Source organism: Schistocerca nitens, chromosome 4 (assembly GCF_023898315.1).
Source record: "Schistocerca nitens isolate TAMUIC-IGC-003100 chromosome 4, iqSchNite1.1, whole genome shotgun sequence".
Taxonomy (NCBI): domain Eukaryota; kingdom Metazoa; phylum Arthropoda; class Insecta; order Orthoptera; family Acrididae; genus Schistocerca; species Schistocerca nitens.
In genome coordinates this window covers 117,205,716-117,228,593 of record NC_064617.1, presented here as the reverse complement: position 1 = coordinate 117,228,593, position 22,878 = coordinate 117,205,716, and the positions used below count along the sequence as shown (strand labels likewise).

General features: G+C 43.8%; 1 protein-coding gene and 1 non-coding gene across 2 annotated transcripts in view; one reads left to right on the top strand and one right to left on the bottom strand.

Annotated features, from left to right (window-relative positions):
* Positions 1–22,878, bottom strand: part of LOC126251657 (lysophosphatidylcholine acyltransferase) — a 735,574-nt gene that overhangs the window by 507,432 nt on the left and 205,264 nt on the right. The gene's annotated exons all lie outside the window — the stretch shown is intronic.
* On the top strand, positions 8,162–8,233 carry Trnat-agu (transfer RNA threonine (anticodon AGU)). Its single transcript has one exon. It is a non-coding gene; the product is annotated as a tRNA-Thr (tRNA).

Genomic DNA, 22,878 nt, shown 5'->3' with positions numbered 1-22,878 from the left:
AACGCGAATTCTTTACAGACGAATGGAAAAACTGATAGAAGCCGACCTCGGGGAAGATCAGTTTGGATTCCGTAGAAATGTTGGAACACGTGAGGCAATACTGACCCTACGACTTATCTTAGAAGAAAGGTTAAGGAAAGGCAAACCAACGTTTCTAGCATTTGTAGACTTACAGAAAGCTTTTGACAATGTTGACTGGAATACTCTCTTTCAAATTCTGAAAGTGTCAGGGGTAAAATAAAGAGGGCAAAAGGCTATTTACAATTTGTACAGTAACCAGATGGCAGTTATAAGAGTCGAGGGGCATGAAAGGGTTGGGGTTGGGTTGTTTTGGGGAAGGAGACCAGACAGCGAGGTCATCGGTCTCATCGGATTAGGGAAGGACGGGGAAGGAAGTCGGCCGTGCCCTTTGAAAGGAACCGAACTGGCATTTGCCTAGAGCGATTTAGGGAAATCACGGAAAACCTAAATCAGGATGGTCGGACGAGGGATTGAACCGTCGTCCTCCCGAATGCGAGTCCAGTGGGCATGAAAGGGGAGCAGTGGTTGGGAAAGGAGTGAGATAGGGTTGTAGCCTCTCCCCGATGTTATTCAATCTGTATATTGAGCAAGCAGTAAAGGAAACAAAAGAAAAGTTCGGAGTAGGTATTAAAATCCATGGTGGAGAAATAAAAACTCTGAGGTTCGCCGATGACATTGTAATTCTGTCAGAGACAGCAACGGATTTGGAAGAACAGTTGAACGGAATGGACAGTGTCTTGAAAGGAGGATGAACATCAACAAAAGCAAGACGAAGCTAATGGAATGTAGTCGAATTAAGTCAGGTGATGCTCAGGGAATTAGAATAGGAAACGAGACACTTAAAGTAGTAACGGAGTTTTGCTGTTTGGGGAGCAAAATAAATGATGATGGTCGAAGTAGAGAGGATATAAAATGTAGACTCGCAATGGCAAGGAAAGCGTTTCCGAAGAAGAGAAATTTGTTAACATCGAGTATAGATTTAAGTGTCAGGAAGTAGTTTCTGAAAGTATTTGTATGGAGTGTAGCCATGTATGGAAGTGAAACATGGACAATAAATAGTTTGGACAAGAAGAGAATAGAAGCTTTCGAAATGTGGTGCTACAGAAGAATGCTGAATATTAGATGGGTAGATCACGTAACTAATGAGGAGGTATTGAATAGAATTGGGGAGAAGAGGAGTTTGTGGCACAACTTGACCAGAAGAAGGGATCGGTTGGTAGGACATGTTCCGAGGGATCAAGGGATCATCAATTTAGTATTGGAGGGCAGCGTGGAGGGTAAAAATCGTAGAGGGAGACCAAGAGATGAATACACTAAGCAGATTCAGAAGGATGTAGCCTGCAGTAGGTACTGGGAAATGAAGAATCTTGCACAGGATAGAGTAGCATGGAGAGCTGCATCAAACCAGTCTCAGGACTGAAGACCACAACAACAACAACAACAATAAATATCTTAGCCAATTGGGTTTCTTCGTAGAACATACTGTAATCTTCGATTAAGTTTAATTTATTATTGTGCGTGTAAATTACTACACTTCTGCTTTCATGTGGAGGAAATTTATAAGAAATGTACGCAGTCACGTAAAGGTTGGCTGAAAGCAACAGCCGTTAATGGAAGCGTAAGCGTTAATTTAACCAAATTTTAGAGGCTAGGAGCGGTGCTTGTTACACTTTATTGCATTTCCGAACGGCCACCAAGTTCGTCATTACTTTGCTGTGCTCCCGGGTAATCTAAACGAAGCAACCGGTATTCAACGTAAGCAACGAAGAATGATCGTAACCATAGTGTTCGTTGTCGCCGAGCGTTTCTAGGCGCTACAGTCTAGAACCGGGTGACCGCTACGGTCGCAGGTTCGAATCCTGCCTCGGGCATGGATGTGTGTGATGTCCTAAGGTTAGTTAGGTTTAAGTAGTTCTAAATTCTAGGGGACTGATGACCCTGGATGTGAAGTCCCATAGTGCTCAGAGCCATTTGAACCATTTTGTTAGTTGTCCACTACGCTTTCATATTCTCTCGGCATACATAATGTAAGTAAAATCTAAAGTTCTGCATCTTACTCAGCAATTCGACATTAGCCTGTTCACGTACCAACCGATTTTTCCTACAACAGTAGGCTGTGAGATTATTCTCTGCTTCGGTGGAGAAAGCGGCCTTCATCTACGTCTGCATATTTACTCCGCAAGTCACCATACAGTACGTGGAGGAGGCTGCCTTGTACCTCAACTGGTCATTCCCTTTCCCGTTCCATTCGCAAACAGAGCGAGAGAGAAACGACTATATATATATATATATAATATATATATGCGTACGAGACTTAATTTCCCTTATCTTGTCTTCGCAGTCCTTACGTGGAATGTAGGCCTACGTTGGCGGCAGCATAATCGTGCTGCATTCAGCATCAGCCGCAAATCTCCTTTACCTAAATTTTTTTTCCACGATGTTTCGCGATAAGATCATCATCTCCCTACACGGATTCCCATCTGATACATGTGGTGTCTGTTCTTCAGGCCATTATATATACATATACAGGGTGGTCCATTGATCGTGACCGGCCAAATATCTCACGAAAAAAGCATCAAACGAAAAAACTAAAAAGAACGAAACTCGTCTAGCTTGAAGCGGGAAAACAGATGGCGCTATGGTTGGCCCTCTAGATGGCACTGCCATAGGTCAAACGCTTATCAACTGCGTTTTTTTTAAATAGGAACCCCGATTTTTTATTACATATTCGTGTGGTACGAAAAGAAATATGAATGTTTTAGTTGGACCACTTTTTTCGCTTTGTGATAGATGGCGCTGTAATAGTCACAAACATATGGCTCACAATTTTAGACGAACAGTTGGTAACAGATAGGATTTTTTTAAAATTAAAATACAGATCGTAGGTACGTTTTATTTCCGTTGTTCCAACGTGATACATGTACCTTTTGAACTTATCATTTCTGAGAAGTGTTTGCTGTTACTGCGTGATTACCTGTAAATACCACATTAATGCAATAAATGCTCAAAATGTTGTCCGTCAACCTCAATGCATTTGGCAATACATGTAACGACATTCCTCTCAACAGCGAGTAGTTCGCCTTCCGTAATGTTCGCATACGCACTGACAATGCGCATGTTGTCAGGCGTTGTCGGTGGATCACGATAGCAAATATCCGCCAACTTTCCTCCCAGAAAGAAATCCGGGGACGTCAGATCCGGGGAACGTGCGGGCCATGGTATGGTGCTTCGACGACCAATACACCTGTCATGAAATACGCTATTCAATACCGCTTCATCCGCACGCGACCTATGTGCCGCACATCAATCATGTTGCAAGTACATCGCCATTCTGTCATGCAGTGAAACATCTTGCAGTAACATCGGTAGAACATTACGTAGGAAATCAGCATACATTGCACCATTTAGATTGCCATCGATAAAACGGGGGCCAATCATCCTTCCTCCCATAATGCCGCACCATACATTAACCCGCCAAGGTCGCTGATGTTCCATTTGTCGCAGCCGTCGTGGATTTTCCGTTGCCCAATAGTTTATATTATGCCGGTTTACGTTACCGCTGTTGGTGAATGACACTTCGTCGCTAAATAGAACGCGTACAGAAAAATATGTCATCGTCCCGTAATTTCTCTTGTGCCCAGTGGCAGAACTGTACAAGACGTTCAATGTCGTCGCCATGCAATTCCTGGTGCATAGAAATATGTTACAGGCGCAGTAGATGTTGATGTAGCATTCTCAACACCGACGTTTTTGAGATTCCCGATTCTCGTGCAATTTGTCAGCTACTGGTGTGCGGATTAGCCGCGACAGCAGCTAAAACACCTACTTGGGCATCATCATTTGTTGCAGGTCGTGGTTGGCGTGTCACACGTGGCTGAACACTTCCTGTTTCCTTAAATAACGTAGCTATCCGGCGAACGGTCCGGAGTCGTGGATGATGTCGTCCAGGATACCGAGCAGCATACATAGCACACGCCCGTTGGGCATTTTGATCACAATAGCCATACATGAACACGATATCGAGCTTTTCCGCAATTGGTAAACGATCCATTTTAACACGGGTAATGTGTCACGAATCAAAAACCGTCCGCACTGGCGGAATGTTACGTGATACCACGTACTTACACGTTTGTGACTATTACAGCGCGATCTATCACAAAGCTAAAGAAGTGGTCCAACTAAAACATTCATATTTATTTACGCACTACAGGAATACGTAATAAAAATAGAGGCACCTATTTAAAAAAAACGCAGTTGATATCCGTTTGACCTATGGCAGCGTTATCTAGCGGGCAAACCATAGCGCCATCTAGTTTCCCCCTTCAAGCTAGACGTGTTTCGTTCTCTGTAGTATTTTCTTTTGATGCTTATTTCGTGAGATATTTGGCCCGGTCACTATCAATGGACCACCCTGTATAGTAAAACAGCACAGTCTGTACATACACATGTTTTTTCCACCATCACTAGTAACTGTTACACTAAACAACAGCAGCGAACAACTGTTTACAGGCTACTCGTAGACATTTTGTCGCGTAAACGAATATTCTTGTTCTGAGTACAGCACCACCGCAGTCCAGCGACTGTACTGACAAGGATGGAGTTATGCACTCGTTTTACAATTATACAACATTCTATAAATTCTTACATAACCTACTCTTAATGTTAGAACGGTGTAGGAACAGTATATAATTTTATTTCGTTATTGGTTTTTTAAGAAACATCGCAGTTAAAATACGCGAAGGTTTTACATCGTTTTACATAACTGTAACCGGCCGGTGTGGCCGAGTGGTTCTAGGCGCTTCAGTGTGGAACCTCGCGACAGCTACGGTCGCAGGTTCGAATCCTGCCTCGGGCATGTATGTGTGTGATGTCCTTAGGTTAGTCAGGTGTAAATAGTTCTAAGTTCTAGGGGACTGATGACCTCACATGTTAAGTCCCATTGTGCAAAGAGCCATTTTTTTACGTAACTGTAGGTATTATTTTGTACATAATATAATTTTGTATGTTGTGTACTCTTAATGTTAAATTGGTATAGGTTGTTTATTTCGTCGTAGGTTTTTAATAAAACACAAGTAAAACCGCAAAGGTCGTCATATTGCCTCACATAAACCGTAGGCACTTTCTTGATCAGCAGGACACTCCCACAGAACCACCTTCGTTTAATGAAAGCACAGTTGGCGTGACACACTGCCAACTTTACACATATTTTAAGCACACAGATTGATCATCGACATACAGGTATAAAATCAGGTACATATAAGATTAGTATTAAAGGCAATCGTCGTTACATAACTAAATCATACAAGTCGTGTACATCGTCGATTTGACGAGATTTTGTCGTTTTATGATAATCGTAATATAATATTTTCTATTACGTTAGCCTAAGCAGTGGATATTGGCTATGTTCATCTACAGAATAGTGTTTTTTACATTCAGAATTGGGTGCATAAAATTGGGAACTTAATGCCATATGTCTACTGATATCAATAGTGTTTGATGATTTCGTGTGTTTTTACCCGGGCTACTATTGGTGGGTACATCGTAAGATCGAGTAAAAATTATCTAGGTATCGTTTATTTCGTAAGCCGGTTTGGTCATTTAAAAGGTTATCAAGATCATTTTTGTAGTGATTGTATATTTCCATGTCTTCCAGGACGGTCATGACTCTTCTTTTGGGTACAGCGTGTAGTACTGTCAGGGCTGAATCTAAGTAACAGTGTGCTTATTTTCAATTAAGTGTTTGCTAAACGTAGAGGTGCTATTTTCGGTTTGTCTAACGTGTTCTTTAAGTCTACCTGTAAATGTTCTCCCTGTTTGTCCGATGTAGCATTTCTCACAAGTCTCACATTCTATTTTATAAACCTCAGATTTTGTAAATTGGTTAGTTTTACTGTAGTTGTGTATTAGTCTTTAAGTTAAGGTGTTATTGGTGTGGAAACTGATTTTAACAGGGGTTTTCTTAAAAGCCTGCGCAATTTTATCTGATACTGTGTCTACGTATGGTAAAGTAGCATACTTATTCATTTTGCGCGAATTGTACTCTCTTTCTAATGTAATTTCGCTATTTAGGCCTGTATTTCCTCTTTTAACTTTACGTTCATATAGATCCTTGACTATTTTGGCTTCGAATCCGTTGTTAACAGCCACTTTTTGTAATATCGCTAGTTCTTTTTGTATTTCGTATCACACAGTTGAAGTAGGCTTGCGTACGTTGTTTTGGATGGCAGGAGTCATTACTTACAATACAGTCTGTTGTCGAGGGTTTTCGGAAGATTCCAAATTTGTGTTGGCAATTTACGTTCGAGATTTGGAGATCTAAGAAATTTATACTTCTGTTATTTTGTATTTCTTTTGTAAACTTTATGTTTGGATGTAGGCCGTTTAGTTGGTTTGCATTATGTTTAAATCATGTATACAGCCTTCAAAAATTACGAATATATCATCTACATATCTCTTGTAGTATTGAATTTTATCTTTTTCTGTTGGAATCCTGTAAAAAATATAGTTTCTAATGTGTTTATAAAAATGTCAGTTAGGGTAGTGGAAATAAAAAATTTAACAGTCACTGGCGTTAACATGATGTCTTTCAAAAAATTTTACATGACTGAATACCAGTTATGAAAAGTTAGTTTTGTGATACTCGCGTGTTGTTCGGACCTATCGGTAACGAACCTAACCCAACAACACGCCTCTGAATTGCTTCGAAGTCTGACTTTCGTCAGACCTGGAGGGGGTCCCAAATACTCCGATAATACTGAAGAACGGGTAGCACCTGTGTTCTGTTTATGGTCTCCCTTTATACATGGACTACACTTCCCTATAATTCTCCCAATAAACCGAAATCGACCATTCGCCTTCCCTACGTGTTTGTTCCATTTCATATCGCCTGGATAAAAATCGATACCACTGTGTCAACCACCACACCACTAACACTGTACTCTAACATCGAAAAACAGGTTTTTTCCCTACTCATCTGCATTAACTTTTAGAGTAAGCTGACTTTAATCACACCGGCTAGAAGTTTCTTGTAAGCCCTCATGTATCCTCCTAGAGTCGCTGAAAGACAATACCTTCCCGTACCCTGCAAACTAGTGTTAAAAAAATAACTTTCGGTCGACATCCAGGTCGTTAGAGACTGAGCACAAACTGTGAATGTTTCAAAGATGGAGAAGAAAATCGGCCGTGCCCTTCCGAATCAACCATGGAATTTGCCTGGAGCGATTTATGAAAATTACGGAAAACCTGAATCAGGGCGGCCGGACGCGGATTCGAACCGCCGTCCTTCGGAATACGAGTCCAATGTGCTAACCACTGCGTCACCTCGCTCGGTTAGTGTGTCTACTACCCAGGCTGGCTGGATGTAGAGGGGGAACGAACTACTGCGCTGCTCGCAAGCCACGCTTCGGTCAGAGAATAATGGACCAATAACTCCTGTGACGCACACACGCCGAACCTCGTTGTCACACCAGGAAGATTAACTACTTGCTCTGCCACAATGCGCGGATTTGCGCTGGTCCACTGCACACAGTTCTCGCGGCTGACAGCTCTATTCTATTTCGATATTGCATCGTCAGACCAAACAATCGTATCAGTTAAATGTTCAATTGCTGTGGTACAAAAATGGACAGCCTGCCCGTGAAAGTGGTCACAACCCCTCTGGTTCGTCTTTATTTCGAGCGTGAAGTAACAGACTTAAGGATCTCAGAAGTACTCGCTAACATACGATGAATACTATTTATTCGCCAGCCGAGCGGTTCTAGGCGCTGTATCTGGAACCGCGCGACCGCTACGGTCGCAGGTTCGAATCCTGCCTCGGGCATGGATGTTTGTGATGTCCTTAGGTTAGTTAGGTTTAAGTAGTTCTAAGTTCTAGGGGACTGATGACCTCAGAAGTTAAGTCCCATAGTGCTCAGAACCATTTGAACTATTTACTCTCGCGCGCCTTTCCAAGGCTAGCATCAATGCGTCCGAACTTTCATCAACGAATTCTGTTTACTTGCATCTGCAAACTCCTGTCGCCTCAGGATCCACGTTTCGACTCTCGTAATTTGAACCGTCTTTATTTTTTTATTAGAACTGGGAATTTGAATTGAGGAGGAAGCTGTGCTAGGATAGTTGTGCAGTTGTGCGAAGCCACTAAGCCAGGGTGGCGTAGTGGTCAGTGCATCTGCCTAGTGAGTAGGAGGCCCGGGTTCGAATCCCGACCTTGGTAGAAGTTTTCATTCGTCGCTGGAGTCTATATACAGACATCAGACACTTGGAAAGACCTCTGGACCTACACGCTTTCATTTTGTTTGTGTCTTATGTATGTATCACGCACTACTACTATCTTCCTTTTCCTGGTCTTCATGGAGTCGTTACGTTATTCTGGATTTGGTGTTATTAATGGTACAGTATAACAGGATATCCTTCCTGTCGCCAAACGTTAAGGGCAGTTCTGGTCTTATACTAACATTGCTGTCTTGCAGGGGACATGCTGTGTCAATATGGACTTGTGGCATTTCTGTTGGCATCCACAAGACACACACAACGTAAAAATTGTTTGAAGCACACTACTACATTACTGAAACGCTGTCCCGGAACCCGGTACCAGTTGCAGCAAAAAAAAAAAAAAAAAAAAAAAAAAAAAAAAAAAAAAAAAAAAAAAGGCTCTGTGCACTATGGGGCTTAACATCTATGGTCATCAGTCCCCTAGAACTTAGAACTACTTGAACCTAACTAACCTAAGGACATCACACAACACCCAGTCATCACGAGGCACACAGTTGCAGCAGAGGGTCAAACTAGGAAAAAATCTGATTTTGACGTATTCGCAGCCTAGACAAAATCTGTACCTATATTTCAGGAAAAAATAAACTTACTCAAGGAACTACAGCGGTGGACAAACATGTTCCGGAATTAAACAATACAGACACTGTGTTCTTGCACGAAGGCGAACTCAGCTTTACTTCATAATCATTTTCTACAAGCACTGGAATAGAGCTTGAAACTACATTATGAAGTTTTTCTATGAATTTCACCATTTCGATCAACGCTCAGAAATTATATCATCCTCATGAAAAAACCCAAGATCCTCGAAGAGTTAGTAACTAGAAATATTTTTCTTCTTTCATCTACACCGTTCCACATTCACGGAAAACAAAATATCCCGAAACAGAAAAAATCGGAAAGATTGAGGAAATCCTGATTGGTAGCAGTAAAAACCATCAGAAAAATGTCAAATTAATATCCCACAAAGTGGGAAGCAGAATTTTTAAAAAACCACAAAATTTCTCATCCCACTTGGCAATGATACATGTGTCATTTAATAGAATAGCAATCATCGCTAGAAATGCGGGAAGTCTTTTTAATACACATAAAGTCTGCTCTTCCAAGCTCGCCATCTGAAAGATCAGCAGTACATACTGAACGAAACAGATACAAACAAGACACTGACTCGGATGCTGTATCACACACAGGAAGTGAAGACGAGACAAATATACAAACATAGCAAAAGTAAGCTAAGGTTCTCGAACACCGATTCGAATCAATCTGAAAATCTAAAACACTATGTAGTTGGTTCGTATGCCATTTCGTTGCATGTAACACTATCTGAAGATGTGACATTTCTTCTTCTTTCGCTACATCAGGTGTGACTGGCTCGAAGTTTTACCGAGCCCTCGCAACTGATGCAGCTGATTATGACGTTTCAAATCAACTCCCCGTATCCATTGTTACCTGAAGTTGTAACATAACTAATTAATACACTGAATCAAGTATTACCGTGTCAAGACAACACTTTAACCGACGTAACCATGCACATACAAGATATAAAGGGAAGAACTCTCACATCATATACCTAAAATTGCCATCTCTTGTTCTTCCATTTAATACACTTTTAACTTTAATTTAAAATACATCCACAAAATTGTATATATACATTTGTACTTTTTCACATTTTTTATTTATTGTTTTTTATTTTATCCATTTGCAAAATGACAACAGTCATCAGGTCTTTACTTGAGAAATAAATAAAAAATAAAAAAATAAAAATATTGTCTGGGCACACTAGTCTGATTTCGGGGGCGCGTAATTTTCCCACGACAGCCAGTGTTTTCCAGCTCTCGTTGGAAAGAAGCTTCGTAAAGCCGCCGTGGAAGTGAGCTAAACCTTAGAGCTAAAACGTCGAGATTCTGCTCCTGATTCTGAGTGGCTCACAGGACTGAATGTTAAATAACTTCGTGGAGCGGTTTGTAGATCGCGAAATCGAGGAGTCGGGCGGAAGTCCTCGTGGGGTTGAGGCGGCAAATGGTCGTGGAGCCATGACATACGAAAAAGACATCAAAAACTAAATTAAGAATTCCGACCATGGCTGAGACGATTGCGTAACAAGAGTGGAGGATCATCAGAAGAGAGTACATGTTCCGGGTTTCATGCTGCGGTATGGATGACATGTGCCACACAAGTGGAAGCGAAATGACGCGGAAACTGGAAACGTACTGCACAGCTGAAGTACGCATGTAACATTATGGATATAGTATCGCTATATTTAGTAAAACTTTCTAGTTCGACAGATAAGAACTGTAGACATCCTGTAAGTTCTCCAGACAACATATATATTGCAGATTAATTATTGGAACAGGAAAAAATGTATATTACATGTAAACAAACCTGTGAGCACTAACATCACAGAAATTTCAGTAACAAACCGAGAGACGAAACTGTTCAATATTGTTAAATTATTAATTAAATCTTCTTGTGGAACCTCGTGTCTCATGCGAAAACTTAGGAGACAGAGGCACTGAAATGCTTCCTCGTTTTTGACGGTTCTATCGCAAATAGAAAATACCCAAATTTTAAATATGAAAATTGCGTCGTAATTTTGAATTAAAAAACATAGTCGATTCTCAAAATTGTTCACACCAAAATTACTTATTATTTGTAAATCCTGATAGGGAACAAAAAACTGAAGTAACATATTCCTGGGAAAAACCGAACTGCAGAACACCTGTTTGACAATGACGGTGGAAAACACGCCCAAATCAAATTACGTATACCGTTCTCAGCACATCATAAACATTAACTTCCCATAAAGAATTACCAATAGTTAAAGTAAGCGTTATTGTCAACGTATATCTTCCACATTTTTCTAATTTTTGTAATGGTACTAACCTGTGTCAAAAACGTGTAAACAAAAACCAGAATAACAACTCCAGGAGGTTTTACGAGATATCTGACACATCAATGTATACGAAGCGCTTGGTTGTCAGGAATGCACGAAAGCGGATGTGTGTTAAAGGGTCGGTCTATAATCTGTTCAAATGGTTCAAATGGCTCTGAGCACTATGGGACTTAACTTCTGAGGTCACCAGTCCCCTAGAACTTAGAACTACTTAAACCTAACTAACCTACGGGCATCACACACACCCATGCCCAAGGCAGGATTCGAACCTACGACCGTAGCGGTCGCCCAGTTCTAGACTGTAGCGCCTAGAAACGCTCGGCCACCTCGGCCGGCTGTAATCTGTTGCCATCACTAATATATGTGAATATTGTAATCAGTTGTGAAAGTGTATCAGAATCTACAAGTAAACGATCTGACGGAAAATAATATCATGGCGAAGAGCCTTTAGTCTGAGGCAAACGTCAACTTAAACCTACTAGAAGAATCTATTTGTACAAGCTTGCACAAGAAACTGCAGCAGCCTCAGAGACATTGTCAGAACTTCGACAACATCAAAAAGCTAAGTACAATTACATCAGCTACGCCTTCTTCACTTTGTCCAAATTTAGATACTTTAGGGTAGAAGATGAGCACTAGAATCTGGTCATACCCAAAAAGGTATTAGCCCAGGTGGACGAAGTGATGTTAGACGAAGCACAGCGCGAGTGTTCTTAGTAAACGTCTGCTCACAGATTCACCGTCAAATTCTGGCGGTAAATGGATCAAATACAATATCGGGTCAAGCAGCAGTGAAATGGTGCCAACAATTTGACAAAGGCGGTTGATGGTGATCGGGTAGAGAGGCCATCGCCATCGATCACAGGCGACAATGTCCAGGCAACATGGGAACCGATTCGCAGCTATCGCTGAGCGCATCTTAACAGGCAGCGTCCATTTCGTCGTCAGAGATCGTCTGCAAACACGGTCTGCAAGCAGTCCACGATGCGTCGAATCTACGCTAACGACCTCTGCACCTTCCAGTGGTTAGACTTCACTACAGGGCGTAACTTTACACTTGACTCGGATGCCCCGTCCATTGCAACTATTTTCCGGTTTCACTAAATCCTAAAAGTCCGCCTCCGAAGCTGAGTGAGCTAGTTAACCGAGTAGCGACGGCACCACGTGACGAAAACTGACGAATGACTGTGGCGAGAGCTGTGAGCTGGCCCCACATCACTGCGTGTATCACCCAGTGACATCACTGGCAGCGGGCGGTCCGTACCGATGGGGTCGCTAAGGCCTGTAGACGCAGTTTACGAGAAAAATCGAAAATAGTACCTTTTGCCTTTTATTTGTAAAACATGCAATTTGGAATGTGCCGAAGAAACAAATCCTCTTAATTCCAAAGAATAGTTACGCCTTTATCAACTATATGGTCTATCATCTTGTCACGTCCATGTTGCTCATAATACGAGGCTTGTTTTTTAAGTAAGTACCGTTTTCAAATTAATAAAAGACGTGCTAAGATTTCTCAATTTTATTTTTACATGAGAGCCTGTACTTTAATCTACGCGCTGACGCCATTACAGTCTGATTCTTTCTTGTTTACGTTGTGTACTGAGTGTTTAAGATGCCTCCGATAATCGTGAGTCCCGCAGACTGTGAAGTACGGGCTGTTATAAGATTTCTTAGTGCTAAAGGCAATCGATATTCATCGTGAGATCTGTACAGTTTACGGAGAAAACATTATGATTGATTAAACGGTAAGAAAGTGGGTGAGAGCATTTAAAGATGGCTGCACAAATGTGCATGATGAACAACGGAGTGGGCTTCCTTCGGCCGTTAATGAAAGTTTGGTGTAGGAAGTGGACAATAAGGTGAGAGAAAACAGACGCTTTACGATTTCCTCCTTGCGGGATGACTTTCCTAATGTTTCTCGTAGTGTTTTGTATGGCATTGTGGCCGAGAACTTGAATTACCGAAAATTGTGCGCACGTTGGGTACCGAAAATGTTGACGGATGTGCACAAAACCAAACAAAACAGTGCATTGACTTTCCTTGAGCGGTACCACAACGACGATGATGATTTCTTAAGCCAAATTGTTACGGGCGATGAAACATGGGTGGTCTACGTCACACCAGAATCAAAGGAACAGTCCATGGAAGTTGAGGAAGGGCATCGTTTTGCTGCAAGACAATGCCCGTCCGCATGTGGCAAATCACATCTTTTCGATGGTAAACTTTAGATCATCCTCTGTAGAGCCCCGATCTTGCGCCCAGTGAACGAAGCATACTTGGTGAACGACGATATTTAATTTGTGGAGCACTCAACTGTGTGGTCATCGGCGCCCGTCAAAGTCCAAATTTTTACACAGTCCAGTTTTTGCACAATCCAATCTAGTCACTGTCACAAACGATGATGATGATGATGATGATGATGATGATGATGATAACACAAACACCCAGCCCGTGGGCAGAGAAAAACCCCCAACCCGGCCGGGAATCGAACCCGGGACCCCGTGATCCAGAGGCAGCAACGCTGGCCGCTAGACCACGATCTGCGGACGGACTTGGTGAAGTTTAGTTGAACATGAAGTCCAGTTCTGTCAAAGGCCGTGATAAGATGAGTACACCAGCCCCCGGCAGATCACCAGAGCTACGCATCACCGGGCACGGCCAGTACATGGATGGGTGTCCAGCTACGCCACGTGGTATTGACAATTTTCCCTTTGCCTTTACGGCACAGGGGACAGGAGGAATGGCTGCGTAAAGTCCCTGATCCGTTGTATTCACATCAACGTCCTGGATCAAATTCCAAACCTCTCTACAGTGCCTCATGAAGTGGGGCTGATGGTGATCCGCCCGTCGGATGTGGACGTCAGGCTTGGCGGACCTTCGTTACTCTTCGAGAGGAACAGGGTACGTGCCGGCACCGGGGTTCACCCTCTCCCTTCTCTGACCACCTCCAACACATGTAGTCATACTTAAGATGTACACTTCCCCACACAGTTCTCAGACTACGCGAAGGGAAAAACCTTTCCAATTTGGCGGCTGAGCCGCTCTAATATAAAATGCCTCCTCCACCCCGTCACTTGCCACCTCAACCCCACGAGGGCTTCCGCCCGACTCTTCGATTCCGCAATCCCCAAACCGCTCCACGAAGTTATTTAACATTTACGCCTTTGAGACTACTCAGAATCAGGAGCAGAACGTAGACAAGTTAGTTGGAAGGTACTGCTCACTTCCATACTGGAGTACTGAAAAGTCTCGCGGGTCAAAGCGAGGTTGGCGTCCCATGGTTGAAGACACCGGATACTGCGGCAGTGCTGAAAATTAGTCCGGGTCCGCCAACGAGCGTTTCCGAGTAAATACGACAACCAGTATACGTCGCGTCAGCCCTCTCGCGCGCCGCACATCACCAAGAGCGAGTGAGTTCCGTCCGCAGGGTCATTTCATTCGACGCCATATAAGTTCCCGAAGAGCAGACGAAAGGAGCGCTCGGCCGGGTTTCGAAGTGGCCAATCTCGCCTCGAGCGCCATTGCACTCGCACGCAGGGGAGACATCGCTACTACGCAGGAGCAGCAGGGAAAGTTTAGCTCTGTCGACAAACAAGGAAGAGAAGGCGACGCGTCGATGGCGGCTGCGGCGGAGACGAGAGACGCTGGTCCTCAGGGCTGCAATCAATAGGCGCCGGGAAGAAAGCCCGCTAACTGGCCAGCGCGGCAGCGACCGCTGTCCGCGCCTGGCTTTCTCCCAGCAGAATGCGGGACGCGCGTGCCGCCTGCACGAGTAAAAAACGCCCGCGGCTCTTCTTGCCGCGCGGAGGCGCGTCTCCATAGCGGCGCTCTGCACTCTGCCCAGCTGGATACCGTGCTGCCTAAATACGAGGCGCGTTTTTTAAGTAAGTACAGTTTTGAAATTAAAAAAAGGCGTGCTAAGATATCTCACTAATTTTATTTTTACATGAAAGCCTGTACCTCAATCTACTTTTCTACATAATTTCCGTTAATATTGAGGCACTTGTCACAACGTTGTACCAATTTTTGAATACCCTCCTCATAGAAGTCTGCCGCCTGACTTGTTAGCCACTGCATCACCACTGTTTTGACTTCGCCATCGTCTTGAAGACGCTGACCGCTCAGGTGTTTCTTCAGGTGCAGGAACAGATGGTAGTCACTGGGCGCAAGATCGGGGCTGTACGGAGGATGATATAGAGTTTCCCATCGAAAAGATGTGATGAGATCTTTGGTCTGATTCGTCACATGCGGACGGGCAGCAAAACGATGCCCTTGCTCAACTTTCCACGTCTTTTGTTCTGAACTGAACGGCGCAGACTGTGCAATGTCTTACAGTAAGCTGCTGCATTGATTGTATCGTTACGAGGCAGAAATTCCACAAGCAGTACTCCTTTTCTGTCCCAAAAAACTGTGCACATGATTTTCCGGGCAGAAATTGTTTGCTTAAACTTCACATTTCTTGGTGAATCTGAATGCCGTCGTTCCATGGACTACTGTTGCTTTGATTCTCGTGTGACGTAGGCCACCCATGTTTCATCTTGAAGAAACACCTGGGTGGTCAGCGTCTTCAAGACGATGACGAAGTCAAAACAGTGGTGATGCAGTGGTTAACAAGTCAGGCGGCAGACTTCTATGAGGAGGGTATTCAAAAACTGGTACAACGTTATGACAAGTGCCTCAATATTAACGGAAATTATGTAGAAAAGTAGATTAAGGTACAGGCTTTCATGTAAAAATAAAATTGAGATGTCTTACGACGTCTTTTTTTAATTTCAAAACGGTACTTACTTTAAAAAAAACATGCCTCGTAGCTCTCTCTCTCTCTCTCTCTCTCTCTCTCTGTCTGTCTGTCTGTCTGTCTGTCTGTCTGTCTGTGTGTGTGTGTGTGTGTGTGTGTGTGTGTGTGTGTGTACTACACGTGTGTTGGGTTTATACAGTACTTGTGAAACACAGAAGGGACATCCATTACTAATTCTTTGAACGAAGCCCTTTTGCTACTTTCCATATAATACTCCATTCCATTGGCTCTTAATTCTTTTATTTAATTTTCTCTACTTTATAATGGGAATTTGTGATTTTATATAAAATATGGGAATTGTTCATGGCCAGTTCGAATACATTTTAGTTTCAAAAAAGACCAAATATGTAGTGACGGGTAACAAACACTCGTGCGAAGCGATACTTCTGTCGAGAGAGATTTCTGTGGAGACTGAGGTTCTTGCTAGGGTAAGCGGCTTTTCGCATGTGGCTGTGGTCACAGCCTGATCTGTAGCTTAGCCCGAGGTCTAGCTTTGACTGGAATGTAACAGTTTGCCTGCGAGTTGGAGAATGAAATCAATGTAAAAGCGGAGAAGTAACTGATGTGTCATGGGCTCCGCAGAAAGGTCAACAGATTCAATCTCCGCCCAAGTGTCACTCCGCAAAATTGTCACGAACTAACATCAAATGGCGGGATGGATCTACTATAAAGGAAACGTCTCAATTTCTCCTCCACCCTTCCTAACCTGACCTTCGGCTGTATCGCTCTCGGCGCTGACGGGATTACTAGCCTTAAATTAATTGATGGGTGAGTAGAAACCGATAAATGCTACAGAGTATTTCGAAGAGTTTCCATCAGTTTCTCGGCACCATCTTCTACGTTGATGAAGACCGAACCTAAGAGTAAATTTTAGTATACGCATCAAACCTAAAAGCTTGCCTTGACATCAGGTGTAAGTTGCCGCTAAAAGTGGTTGAAGGTAGGGATCTGGCAAATCCGGTCGTTTTCACTGCCCGAGTCCCATCAAGTCGAGCTGGCGATAAGACGGCAACTGAATAGTTCAGAGCTGGCGAGCTGGCACCTACGTGTAACATTATTCGTTAGCAATGAGATGCCTCGTCGATAGCTTCGCTGCGCAGTGCCGATGGTACTTTTACCGACGACTGTGCCGCTAAAGCGGAGTTATTGAACGCAGTTTTCCGAAATTCCTTCACCAGGGAAGATGAATGGAATATTCCAGAATTTGAAACACGAACAGCTGCTAGCATGAGTTTCTTAGAAGCAGATACCTTAGGGGTTGCGAAGCAACTCAAATAGCTTGATACGGGCAAGTCTTCAGGTCCAGATTGTATACCGATTAGGTTCCTTTCCACTCATATACAACCGCTCGCTCACCGATAGATCTGTACCTACAGACTGGAAAATCGCGCAGGTCGCACCAGTGTTTAAGAAGGATAGTAGGAGTAATCCATCGAACTACAGACCTATATCATTGACGTCTGTTTGCAGTAGGGTTTTGGAGCATATACTGTATTCAAACATTATGAATCACCTCGAAGGGAACGATCTATTGATACGTAATCAGCATGGTTTCAGAAAACATCGTTCTTGTGCAACGCAGGTAGCTCTTTATTCGCACGAAGTAATGGCCGCTATCGACAGGGGATCTCAAGTTGATTCCGTATTTCTAGATTTCCGGAAAGCTTTTGACACAGTTCCTCACAAGCGACTTCTAATAAAGCTGCGGGCCTATGGGGTATCGTCTCAGTTGTGCGACTGGATTCGTGATTTCCTGTCAGGAAGGTCGTAGTTCGTAGTAATAGACGGCAAATCATCGAGTAAAACTGAAGTGATATCAGGTGTTCCCCAGGGAAGCGTCCTGGGACCTCTGCTGTTCCTGATCTATATAAATGAACTGGGTGACAATCTGAGCAGTTCTCTTATGTTGTTCGCAGATGATGCTGTAATTTACCGTCTAGTAAGGTCATCCGAAGACCAGTATCAGTTGCAAAGCGATTTAGAAAAGATTGCTGTATGGTGTGGCAGGTGGCAGTTGACGCTAAATAACGAAAAGTGTGAGGTGATCCACATGAGTTCCAAAGGAAATCCGTTGAAATTCGATAAATAGTACAGTTCTCAAGGCTGTCAATTCAACTAAGTACCTGGGTGTTAAAATTACGAACAACTTCAGTTGGAAAGACCACATCGATAATATTGTGGGGAAGGCGAGGCAAAGGTTGCGTTTCATTGGCAGGACACTTACAAGATGCAACAAGTTCACTAAAGAGACAGCTTACACTACACTCGTTCGTCCTCTGTTAGAATATTGCTGCGCGGTGTGGGGTCGTTACCAGATGGGATTGACGGAGGACATCGAAAGGGTGCAAAAAAGGGCAGCTCTTTTTGTATTATCACGTAGTAGGGGAGAGAGTGTGGCAGATATGATACGCGAGTTGGGATGGAAGTCATTAAAGCAAAGACTTCTTTCGTCGCGGCGAGATCTATTTACGAAATTTCAGTCACCAACTTTCTCTTCCGAATGCGAAAATATTTTGTTGAGCCCAACCTACATAGGTAGGAATGATCATCTAAATAAAATAAGAGAAATCAGAGCTCGAACAGAAAGGTTTAGGTGTTCGTTTTTCCCGCGCGCTGTTCGGGAGTGGAATGGTAGAGAGCTAGTATGATTGTGGTTCGACGAACCCTCTCCAAGCACTTAAATGTGAATTGCAGAGTAGTCATGTAGATGTAGATGTAGATTGGCAGCAGTGTAGCCCGACCACAATGTGGTGCGGGGGTAGGGAGGGGAGGGGTTATGGGAAAAGGGGTGGTAGCACGCTGTGTCTATGCCTCCCCTTCCAACGAGTTTGGATGAAATGCGACGCCGCAGTGTGACACCAGCAGACGCAGTGAATCTAGACATGCAAAAATATGGACGATTCTGATTATGGTCATTATGTTTCCTGTGTGTGCACGGACGGTACATTAAACATCTGCCACAGCGCGTGTTTTTTAAGTAACAGCCGTTTTGAAACAAAAATGAAACAATCATACTTTTCTTAGCAGTTTTATTTTTACACTAAACCCTGTACTTTTCTCCGCGATTCCCACCAATATTCGGCGTGTTTACGGTTGCGACTATTTGGAATACGTCCTCCGTTTCAGAATCCCGCCGAATGTGAAATACGCGCAGTGATTCGCATCCTAGTGCTAAAGGCGTGGAAGCGGTTGAAACCCATTGGCAAATGGGCGGAAGTATATGGAGAAAACATTGTACGCGATGGAACGGTATGGAAATGGGTGAGAGCTTTCAACTGACGATTTGCTGCAGAAAAATTGATGAAAGAGAGACTTTACAATTCCGACGATATCCGATGAGTTTTCTCGACTGTCAGGAACACTGTTTTATGCGTATGTTGACTAAAAATCGGGCGACAAATTTCGACGAGAACTGTATTCAGAAGCTGGTTGTACTATACGATACGGCCCTTAATACTGGTGGCGATTATGGAGAAATGAAGATATAAATACAAGTTTTCAAGTAAAAACAGAATTGCTAACAAGGGAACCTCCCCATCGCACCCCCTCAGATTTAGTTATAAGTTGGCACAGTGGATAGGCCTTGAAAAACTGAACACAGATCAATCGAGAAAACAGGAAGAAGTTGTGTGGAACTATGAAAAAATAAGCAAAATATACAAACTGAGTAGTTCATGTGCAAGATAGGCAATATTAAGGACAGCGTGCGCGCAGGAGCGCCGTGGTCCCGTGGTTGGCGTGAGCAGCTGCGGAACGAGAGGTCCTTGGATCAAGTCTTCCCTCGAGTGAAAATTTTACTTTATTTTCGCAAAGTTATGATCAGTCCGTTCGTTCATTGACGTCTGTGTTCACTGTAATAAGTTTAGTGTGTGTTTTGCAACCGCACCGCAAAACCATGCGATTAGTAGAGAGGCATTGGAGAGGCCTGTCCTTTCGTCTGCTATTCGCACGGTTTTGCGGTGCGGTCGCAAAACACAGACACCAAACTTATTACAGTGAACACAGACGTCAATGAACGAACGGGCAGATCATAAATTTGCGAAAATAAAGAAAGTAAAATTTTCACTCGAGGGAAGACTTGAACCAAGGACCTCTCGTTCCGCAGCTGCTCACGCTAATCACGGGACCACGACGCACCTGAGCTCATACTGTCATTGATGTTGCCTATCTTGCGCATGGACTACTCAGGTTGTATATTTCGCTTATTTTTTTCATAGTTCCACACAACTTCTTCCTGTTTTCTCGATTGATTTGTGTTCAGTTTTTCAAGGCCTATCCACTGTGCCAACTTATAACTAAATCTGAGGGTGGTGCGATGGGGAGGTTCCCTTGTAAGGAAGTTCTACTTGTTTTATTTCAAAACGGTTCTTAATTAAAAACTCACATCGCACGCGAAAACTACTTTGGAACGGCCAAGGAAACTGGATAACTAATCCGCTACTTTTTTAATGCTGTTATCGTGAGATGAGAATAAAGAAAGTAAACTTTGACGAACTGTTAGTCTTCCCGCAAAGGAGTACACAGCTCCATTTGCGTCGCTGTAGATGGTGAAAAACTGTTATCCGGCAGCCATATAATTCTATACCTCTGACGTAAGTCATGGCACCTGCCTAATATCATAAAATGGTTCAAATGGCTCTGAGCACTATGAGACTTAACTTCTGAGGTCGTCAGTCCCCTAGAACTTAGAACTACTTAAACCTAACTAACCTAAGGACATCACACACACTCATGCCCGAGGCAGGATTCGAACCTGCGACCGTACGGTCGCGCGGTCCAGACTGTAGCGCCTAGAACCGCTCGGCCACTCCGGCCGGCTTGCCTAATATCGTGTAGGGTCCTTGCGAGCACGCGCAAGTGCCCCAACACGACATGGCATGAACCGACTAATGTCTGAAGCAGTGCTCGAGGGAACTGACACCAAGAATCCTGCAGGACTGTCCATAAATCCGTATGAGTACGAGGGGGCGATGTCTTCTGAACAGCACGGAGCGAGGCATCCCAGATATGCTCAATAATGATCGTGTCTGGGTAGTCTTGTAGCCAGCGGAACTCAGAAGAGTGTTCCTGGAGCTACTCTGTAGCAATTCTGGACTTGAGCGGTGTCGCACTGCCCTGCTCGGATTGTCCAGGTCCGTCGGAATGCACAATGGACACGAATGGATGCAGGTGATCAGACAGCATGCTTTCGGACGTGTCACCTGTCAGACTCGTATCCAGACGTATCACGGGTCCCATATCACTCCAACTGCACACGCCCCACACCACCACAGAGCCTCCACCAGCTTGAACAGGCCCCTGCTGACACGCAGGGTCCATGGATACATGAGATGGTCTCCGTGCCCGTCTACGTCCGTCCGCTGGATACTATTTGAAACGAGACTCGTCCGACCAGGCAACATGTTTCCAGTCATCGACAGTCAAATGTCGGTGTTGACGGGCACGGGCGAGGCGTAAAGCATTGTTTCGTGGAGTCATCAAGGGTACAGAAGTGGGCCTTCGGCTCCGAACGCCCATACCGATGATGTTTTGTTGAATGATACGCATGCTGACACTTTATGATGGCTCAGCATTGAAATCTGCAACAGTTTGCGGAAAGGTTGCACTTCTGTCACGCTGAACGATTATCTTCAGTCGTCGTTGGTTCCGTTCTAGCAGGATCTTTTTCCGGCCGCAGTGATGGAGACTTTATGTTGTACCGCGTTCCTGATATTCACGGTACACTCGTGACATGGATGTACAGGAAAATCTCCACTTCATCGCTACCTCGGAGATGCTGTGTCCCAACGCCCGCTTCCCTAAATAGCTTCAGGCAAATACCGGGATGGTTCCTTTGAAAGGGCACGGCCGACTTCCTTCCCCATCCTTCCCTAATCTGATGAGACGATGACCTCCCAGTTTGGTCTCTTCCCCCGAAATCTACCACCCCCCTCCCCCAAACCCCCAACGCCCGTGCTGCGACTGTAATACCACGTTCAAACTCACAGAAATCTTGATAACCTGTCATTGCAGCAGCAGTAACCAATCTAACAGCTGCGCCAGACACTTGTTTTATATAGGCGTTGCCAACCTCAGCGCGGTATACTGCATGTTTACGTATCTCTGTATTTCAATACGCATGCCTATACCAGTTTCTTCAGCGCTTCAGTGTATAACGCTAAATGTAATTGTAAACAGTTCCCCAAGGTTTGTTGTGCGTGTATGTAAAAGTTATCCACTTTGCGGAATCCGAAAGTGCTTGTGAAAATTAAACAAAAAATAACCATTTCTAATCCCATGCGTAATTGAAATTTCACCAAGTTTTTATCTTCATTTTCTTTCTTGTGAAATACGATGAATGTATTTGAAACACCATATGAAACGCTCGCATGACTGCATTCGCATAATTTTTTTCACACTTCGTGGAGCCTTATTCTTTACTGTATTTTAATTACTTTATTAACCTCTTAGTTTTCATTCTTAACTATGTAATTATATCGTTACTCTTACATGAATTACTTCCAGATTACTTTTAATTAAACTGAACTCCTTCTTGCGCACTTATCTTCTGTACAGCCATGCGTTGTTTGTGTGCGTCCCATGTGCAGATTTGTTTAATGTGTGTGAAATTGCGAGGCAGCGTCCTTGCTAAAACACAAACGTCTGAAACACAACCTCCCGCTCACGCACAGTAGTGTGTGTGTGTGTGTGTGTGTGTGTGTGTGTGTGTGTGTGTGTCGCAGACGGCCAGTTCCGCGTCAGCAGCTAGAGTTGCCACCAATGGCCGTGAAACCGTATATGTGTGAACGGCTTCGCCGACGGACGCCAATTACGCCTGCGTTCCACTTACTGTTAGACGAAGCGCAGCCGCGGGTCGTGTGTGAGACCCTTCCCCTCTCCCCTCCCCCCCTACCAGGCC